The following is an 8811-nucleotide window of genomic DNA, read 5'->3' on the forward strand; positions in this document are numbered from 1 at the left end:
AGCCTGCAAGCTAAACATCATTATTTCCTTTTACATAGGAGGAAAATAAAAGTTTAATCCATGTTCCCTATACTAGTGACTGGAAGAAGTGGGCTTTGAGTAATTACCTGTCAAAACAGACTGTACTCTTTCTTTTTTCACACTGTAACAGTGTTTCCTGGGTCTTCATAAATCCTTTCATCTTACAGAGATCAAACATTGTACATTGCAATAGCAGTACAGAATAATGCATTTTGGCTTCCTATTTTTTTGAGGTTACAGCCAGTGGTCATTAGTGGGAAGCCCATAGGATAATAGAATGCTGAGTTTAAGCATCACTTTATGGAAACAGTACAGGGAAGAAACCATGAAAAGAGCCTAAATAAGCCCAACTCTATATCCTCTATGTATTCTCTTTTCATGCACTATAAGAGTGGCCTTGGTTAAGTCAGCTGATCTCCTTGAACCTGAGTTGCCTCATTCAACGTGGCTGAAACCCTGTAACTTGATCTCTCAGAACTCTTACTCACTTAGAATGAGAGGGTTGATGTGTAAGTGCTCAGAAAACTACTCATACTTTAAATTTTTGTTAGCCCAGGAATATTGGGGTTTATCATCACACGTATGCTAGCACTTCTCCTTCACTTTTTTATTTTGAAATTTATTATTCAATTATAGCAAGGCTATACCTCTGAGGCCCAATAATACAGCTTGCATGATATTCTTCACTTCAGGGAAATTAAAGAGAAAGAAAGGATGGGCCGTCAAACCATCCACCCGTCACACCCACCGCTTGTTTACACCTTCTCCAGGGTCACGCAGGTACTTCATCTCAGTCTTCCACTTGCCCTTTGCCGAAAGCTCATCAGCTCCTCTCCTGAGTCTTGGTTTCCAAACCTGCTCAAGCCTTCTTTACGTACGCGTTTATTTTTGGCCGTGCTGGGACTTCTCGGCTGAGCGGGTCTTGCCCTGGGCGCGGGAGCGGAGGCGCCTCTCTGGCTGCAGTGCTCCGGGTTTCATCGTGCTCCTTCTCCTGTCGTTGAGCTCAGGCCGGAGGGTGCTCGGGCCTCCGTAGTTGCAGCCCTTGGGCTCGGCGGTTGCAGTGTGCGGACTCCAGCACGAGCTCAGTAGTTGTGAGCACCCGCCAGGCTGATCCACGGCATGTTCGATCTTCCCAGGTCAGAGATCAAACCCGTGTCTCCTGCATTGGCAGGCGGACTCTCTACCATTGAGCAGCCAAGGAAGCCCCTGCCCAAGCCTTCTGCATGACATTTTAATTTCTCAGTTTTCCGATGTGGCTTGATGCCTAGAATAGACTACGGGGCTCCAACAGGTGAGACCACACAGGCGGAGGAACACAAGTCACTCTGGGGTTCAGAGCACTTAGGATAATAACAGCACAGCCCACAATAACCTTCTTTTAGCAAGGAGAAAGGAGATCACCCAGGTGACTTAGACTGGAATGTGAATTGAATTCGGGGCTTTTATTTTCCCCTTTTCCTGCTGCTAAGGCATCTCTGATCCATTTTATACTCATGTTATAATATTTTGGGCCAGCTGCAGAACCTAAACTTTTTTCTACCTAGGTTATCTCTTCTTAGACCTTGCTCAACCATCCAGCAAAGATGGGGATCATGCCATCGTGGCCATGAATCAAATATAAAATTTATTTTCAATTTACTTCATTTATGTTCTCCTGAACTTGCTAAAAATCAGGTAGGAAAAGGAACAGATAATGATTTAGAAGTTCAACTTACATTTCAATGGGGTCCCTCTTCTTTAAAGATGGCGAGAAGAACTAAAGTAAAAAGGAATCAAGTTTCTTAGCTTTCATCTCTTCCCTTATCTTCACACATAGAATGGGTCCAAATTTTCAATAGTCACTTGATTTTACTTTTTACTTTCTTCCAAAAGGAAAGTATGGAAGACTCCACTGTGACACATACAGAGTCTTAGTCAACTAACTGAAAGTCCACTGAATTACTTGCATCATTTTCTCTTTGTTCTTATTGAAGATATCCTGTCCCCAAAGTGTACTGTACCTTGGGAAAGAACAGTTAAGGGAAAGTGCAATTAAAATTCTGCATTACAGCCTCAGTCAGTCCAATGAGATCTATTTTCTGATAATTTTATATTTGTTTCTAACTAGATATAGGCTCTCCATTTTCTCCAGTTTCAAGCTACACAAGGAAACCCTATGGAATCCTTTGTAAATTAAAGTAGTAGAGGGGACTTCTCTGGTATCCAGTGGTATCCGGTATCCAGACTTTGCCTTCCGATGCAGGAGGTGCAGGTTCAATCCCTGGTAGGGGAGCTAAGATCCCTTGTGCTTTGTGGCCAAACAACCAAAATAACACAAAACAGAAGCAGTATAGTAACAAACTCAAAAAAGACTTTAAAAATGATCCACATCCAAAAAAAAAAAAAATCTTAAAAAATAATGAAGAAAATGTGAACAGACTTTTACTGTGATTGATAAGCTGATGCTGCCACCTGGTGGAAACATTTAACGCCACCTTGAAAAGGAATGATAACAACGTTACTTCACTAGGAACCTTGCCTACGCTTTATTTGAACACAGCCTATACTCAATATATTCAGTATAGGGGCAATATAGCAGAAAGTGGGCTTCCCTAGTGGTCAGACTTTAAGGAATCTGCCTGCAATGCCGGAGATGTGGATTCAATCTCTGGGTCAGGAAGTTCCTCTGGAGAAGGGCATGACTACCCACTTCAGTATTCTTGCCTGGAGAATTCCATGGACAGAGGAGCCTGGGGGCTACAGTCCACGGATCACAAAGAGTCAGACACAACTGAGCGACTAACGCTTTCTGTATTCACTGAAGCTTCCCTGGTCGCTCAACGATAACAAGTCTGCGGGCAATGCAGGAGACACAGGTCCCATCCCTGGGTTGGAAAGATCCCCTGGAGAAGGGAATGGCAGACCACTCCAGTACTTTTTCCTGGAGAATCCCATGAACAGAGGAGCCTGGTGGGCTACAGTCCATGGGGTCAGAGGGTCAGACACGACTGAGTGATTATCACTTTCACTTCACTGTATTCACTGAGACCTGTTAAATAGGAGATGAATAAAAATGTGGAGGGGATCTTTCATTAAGAATGGAAATAGTGCATCTCATGGTACTGAAGGTAAAACAAATTTTAACAAACTTTGACCCTCTTGTTTTCAAGTAACACTAAATATTTAAAATCGGGTTTATAACAGTTTAGAAAATAAGGTCATTTTGAGGGAATCTTTATTAACATGATATTGGAGCAGGGCTAGAATGAGTCTTAGAGTTAATGTTTTATCACATTCCTTTCAAAATACCCTAAGATAGATTTGTTGTTGTTGTTTAGTCGCTAAGTCATGTCAGACTCTTTGCGACTCCATGGACTGTATTCTGCCAGGCTGCTCTGTCCATGGGATTTCCCAGGTAAGAATTCTGCAGTGGGTTGTCATTTCCTTCTTCAGGGCATCTTCCCGACTCCTGGATCGAATCCATGTCTCCTGCATTGGCAGGCAGATTCTTTACTGCTGAGCCACTGGGGAAGCCTAAGATAGAGCTAACAAATTTCTAGTGAATAAACTCCTACAGAGTCATATATTTTCCTAGACACTGATGATAAAGAAGTAGTATTTCTCCAGCACATGTGGTAAATAAGAATTCCTCTTTTCCTGGGCTATTAAAACTTGATAAAATTTAATTAGGAACAGATATTGTCTTATGCCTATAAAGATGATAAGATGGAATTTTAATTAACTTGAAGAATGTTGTACACCCATGGCTGATTCATGTGAATGTATGGCAAAAGCCACTACAATATTGTAAAGCAATTAGCCTCCAATTAAAATAAATTAATTTACAAAAATAAAAAATTAATATATAAAAAAAGAAAGTTATAGCATTTACTTTGCAAATCAAATTTAAAAATCAACAAAACCTACAGTCAATACTGCTATAAATATGCTTTTATATAAAAAAGAATATTAATAATAAAAATAATAAAATATCACTTACAATCTTCTGAGCACGTTTTTATGATCTCTTACTTATTTTTATATTCATACAGTGCCTCACATAATGTTATCCCCATTTCATAGATGAGCAAAATAAATCTTTTGTTTAAATTATCTGTAATACTAAATACTGCTTTTTATTTTAAATTTTGCATTATGTAGTCTCACTTGCATAATGTGAAATTAACTGGGACAATCCCATTTAACTTCTCTCTTTCTGCCTCTGTCTCTGTCTCTCTGCCTCTCTCACACACACAAAATCTAAGCACATTAAAAATGAGTGTGTTTGTTTTTTTTTTTTTCAGAGTGTTTCTCACATTGCTCTGGCATGGGAAATTGTGAAAACGATGTCTTTCTCTCATCAAAATATCTTCTTTAAACCTTCCTCTCTCTTTCCTCAAAGTTTCATTTCAAATGTGTTTGTCTGTCTGACCAGATCTCCCTTTTTCCTTCTTTGGCAACAGAATCACTCTTTTATTGTAAATAACTTGTCCATCCCACACCTGGTAGGGCTGTCAATCATGAGACCCCGCCTCCCCCAAATCACTGAGGTAAGTACTTGCTCCAGCAGAGGAAATCAGTGAGGAAACCCCAACACTCTGGATGCAGCCACCAGATTACTAAGCACGAGCTGGGTCAAAATCAGCATTTGTTTCTCTTGAAGGGTGTCAAATGGAGAGAGAGACAGTAAATAGAAACTATTTCTTTACTATCTTCTCTGAATATTACTATATTTTAATGCACTAAACCTAAAAACCAAGTCAACAGTCAACCAAAGTATGGTACAGATATGCTGTTTCCACCTTCTGCCTCCAAAATAGGCATCTGGGTTAATTTGAATTAGGATTATCTATTCCTATGATATAAAACTCAAAGTAAGTGACTTTAAAAAAGTATTTAAAGGAATTTATTTTTGCCACAATATAGGACTAATAGAGTTGTACAAAGTATCAGGGATACGAATGCTTCCTCATGGTCCAAAATGATTGCTCAAGTTCCAGCCATTAAAGCTGCATTCCAGGTCTCAAAGGGGAGCTAGCTGAGAAGAAAGGCACTCTCTGAAAGTATAAGAAGACTTCCTATAGGTACCTCACAAATCTTCCACTTACCCATCAGGACTTAGTAACATGTCAACACCCAATTACAAAGGACAGTGAGAAATGCAGTCGTTTATACTGGCTTCCCCGGTAGCATTAGTGGTGAAGAACCCACCTGTCAGTGCAGGAGACATAAGAGATGCGGGTTCAATCCCTGGATCGAGAAGATCCCCTGGAGAAGGAAATGGTAACCACTCTAGTATTCTTGCCTGGAGAATCCCACGGACAGAGAAGAGTCAGACACAATGAAAGCGACTTAGCACGCATACATACAGGTCTCAATGTACCAACCAAACATAGGTCATCTATTAAAGATGGGCAGAATGAAATATGGGATCTCTCTTGAGTAGTTTCTGCCGCAGAAGTAGATGGGGTCCGTTTGACTTCTCCTCATCTATTATTTTTCCTCAGTGATCTGACTATGATGATGCCATCAAAACAATAGCTAGAAGTATAAGCTTTACTGTCTGAGGATCTGAGTTGGATCCCCCAACCCCACTACAGACCAGCTGCATGATCCTGACTCCATTGCAAGATGCACTCCACCCCTTTATGCTCTCCTTTTGTGGTAGTGCTGGTCACAGTTTGATTTGTCTTTATTTGCAAGCCTCTCTCCTCTCAATGGAATGTAAGCCCCATGGAGGAAGGGTCTTTGCTTGTGTGGCTCACAGATAAATCCTCAGAACCTGGGATACTGCCTACCGAGCATCATGCTATTATTCTAAGTCATCACAAGTGTATTTGTTAATTGTATGAATTATTTTGGCAATTAAAACTCCTGTTGAAAAGAATATTTAATAAGAATAGTCCAATTAAAAATATTTAGGATTTATAATTTACATAAGCAAAGTAATATTCCCTAAGAAATCTTTTCAAATATTACATGTACATACACAGAAAAATACTGAAAAATTATAAACAAATGATTTAACACAAATGTTCTGTACAGACCAACCATATTATATAAGGACTTTTGTTTTTTTAATATCCCATTATCTCATAAAATAGATTGCATACATTGATATATTTCTGAGTTCTACATATACTATACAAATACAAATATACAAGAAATAACTGGAGTAAATATATGAAAATATCTGCAGTTTGTATATGTGACTAGTACAACTACATGTGATTTTTATCTCTTTCATGTTCTGTTTTCCAAATATCCTAGAGTGATGTTAAGTACCAGCTCCAGAAGTGTCTTTTATTATTTTTCTTAGGCAATGATAAAAAATATTTTAGAATTTTAGTCACATATATTTTATATTCTTATTACGTTGTTTTTTTTTTTTTTTTTTGCTGGATTTTTTACACTGAATTGTATAATAACCCAAGTAAGTTGAAATATCCTTTCAATTTAAAAAAACAAAAAAACTGCCCCATCATTTCTAAGGGGGGTAAAAACCATGGTCCAAGAAAGTAATTTATGGAATGGCTCAAAACCTCTTGTCACACTCAATGAGATCCCTTGTGAAGGATACAGACAAATCTACTCTCCATCGGTATCATTATATCTGACTTCAACCCCATTATATTTGGCTTTGAAATGGCTCAAGTAAGATTTGGGGAGGGTGCAGTCACTGACCCATCACCCTGAGTTCAGATGGGAACCACTTCCAGCTAAATGGAAGGTCCACTGTTTGAATGAGCTCCACATAAAGCCTCCACAGCCTTGACAAAAATAGAACGTCAACTCAGATAATCCCAGTGTGTTTCAGGAAGTTTTCAAACACCTGAAGAAGACCCGAGAGTCCCTAATCCTTTCTAAAGGTTGGGTTCTGCATCAAGAGATATATCAGATGCTCAGGGACTTATAGTGAACACTGTATCCTCATTCCTGACCAATTACTCTTTCTTAAACTGTTTGTAAATCTTTCCTTCTTTGATTGAAACCTAAAATGAGGTATTCTTTGCCCTGATGGAGTCTCCAGACATGAGATGAACAAATTCTAAGCCTATAGAACCAACACTGTTTCTAGCATCACTTTAACTCCCCAGAGACGCAAGAGTCAGTCTTTCTAGAGGAGGAGGATGAACTGTGGTTTGCATCAATTACTGCTGAGATTCAGAGTAGTCACTGGATGACCGTGAATGATTCCCTGGCTTTTTTCTTATGTAGCTATCCTCCCAGATTGCTTCAAAGGGGCCCAGAGTCATCTCACTTGGCCCAGGGGAAACACGTGAGTCATGAACTCTCTGTGGCCTTAGGCTCAGGCAGAACTACCTAGACCCAAATAACTCAGGTGTAGTAGGTTTTTGTATTCTTGCCACCTCTTCTTAATACCTTCTGCTTCTGTTAGGTCCATACCAGTTCTGTCCTTTATTGAGCCCACCTTTGTATGAAATGTTCCCTTGGTATCTTATCTCTAATTTTCTTGACAAGATCTCTAGTATCTCCTATTCTATTATTTTCCTCTATTAAGGCACTGATCACTAAGGAAGGCTTTCTTATCTCTCCATGCAATTCTTTGGAACTCTGCATTCAAATGGATATTTCTTTCCTTTTCTCCTTTGCCTTTCACTTCTCTTCTTTTCACAGCTATTTGTAAGGCCTCCTCAGACAGCTGTTTTGCTTTCTTGCGTTTCTTTTTCTTGGGGGTGGTCTTGCTCCCTGTCTCCAGTACAATGTCATGAACCTCTGTCCATAGTTCATGAGGCACTATGCCTATCAGATCTAATCCCTTGAATCTATTTCTCATTTTCATAAGGTATTTGATTTAGGTCATACCTGAATGGTCTAGTGGTTTTCCCCACTTTCTTCAATTTAAGTCTGAATTTAGTAAAAAGGAGTTCATAATTTGAGCCACAGTCAGCTCCCAGTCTTATTTTTGCTGATTGTATGGAGCTTCTCCATCTTTTAATCAATCTGATTTCAGTGTTGACCATCTGCTGATGTTCATGTGGAGAGTCTTCTCTTCTGTTGTTGGAAGGGGGTGTTTGCTTTGACCAGTGCGTTCTCTTGGCAGAAGTCTATTAGCCTTTGCCCTGCTTCATTCTATACTCCAAGGCCAAACTTGCCTGTTACTCCAGGAGTTTCTTGACTTCCTACTTTTGCATTCCAGTCCCCTATAATGAAATGGACATCTTTTTTGGGTGTTAATTCTAGAAGGTCTTGTAGGTCTTCATAGAACCATTTAACTTCGACTTCTTCAGCATTACTGGTCGGAGGATAGACTTGTATTACCGTGATATTCAATGGTTTGCCTTGGAAACGAACAGAGGTCATTCTATCCTTTTTGAGACAGCATCCAAGTGCTGCATTTTGGACTCTTTTGTTGACTATGATGGCTACTCCATTTCTCCTAAGGGATTCCTGCACACAGTGGTAGATATAATGGTCATCTGAGTTAAATTCACCCATTCCTGTCCATTTTAGTTCACTGATTCCTAATATGTCGACGTTCTCTCTTGCCATCTCCCGTTTGACCACTTCCAATTTGCCTTGATTCATGAACCTAACATTCCAGGTTCCTATGCAGTACTGCTCTTTACACCATCAGACCTGGCTTCTATCACCAGTCACATCTGCAACTGGGTGTTGTTTTTGCTTTGGCTCCATCCCTTCATTCTTTCTGGAGTTGTTTCTCCATGGATCTCCAGTAGCATATTGGGCACCTACCAACCTGAGGAGTTCATCTTTCAGTGTCCTATCTTTTTGCCTTTTTATACTTTTCATGGGGTTCTCAAGGCAAGAATACTGAAGTGGTTTGCC

This window comes from Dama dama, chromosome 1 (assembly GCF_033118175.1).
Source record: "Dama dama isolate Ldn47 chromosome 1, ASM3311817v1, whole genome shotgun sequence".
NCBI classification, from domain to species: domain Eukaryota; kingdom Metazoa; phylum Chordata; class Mammalia; order Artiodactyla; family Cervidae; genus Dama; species Dama dama.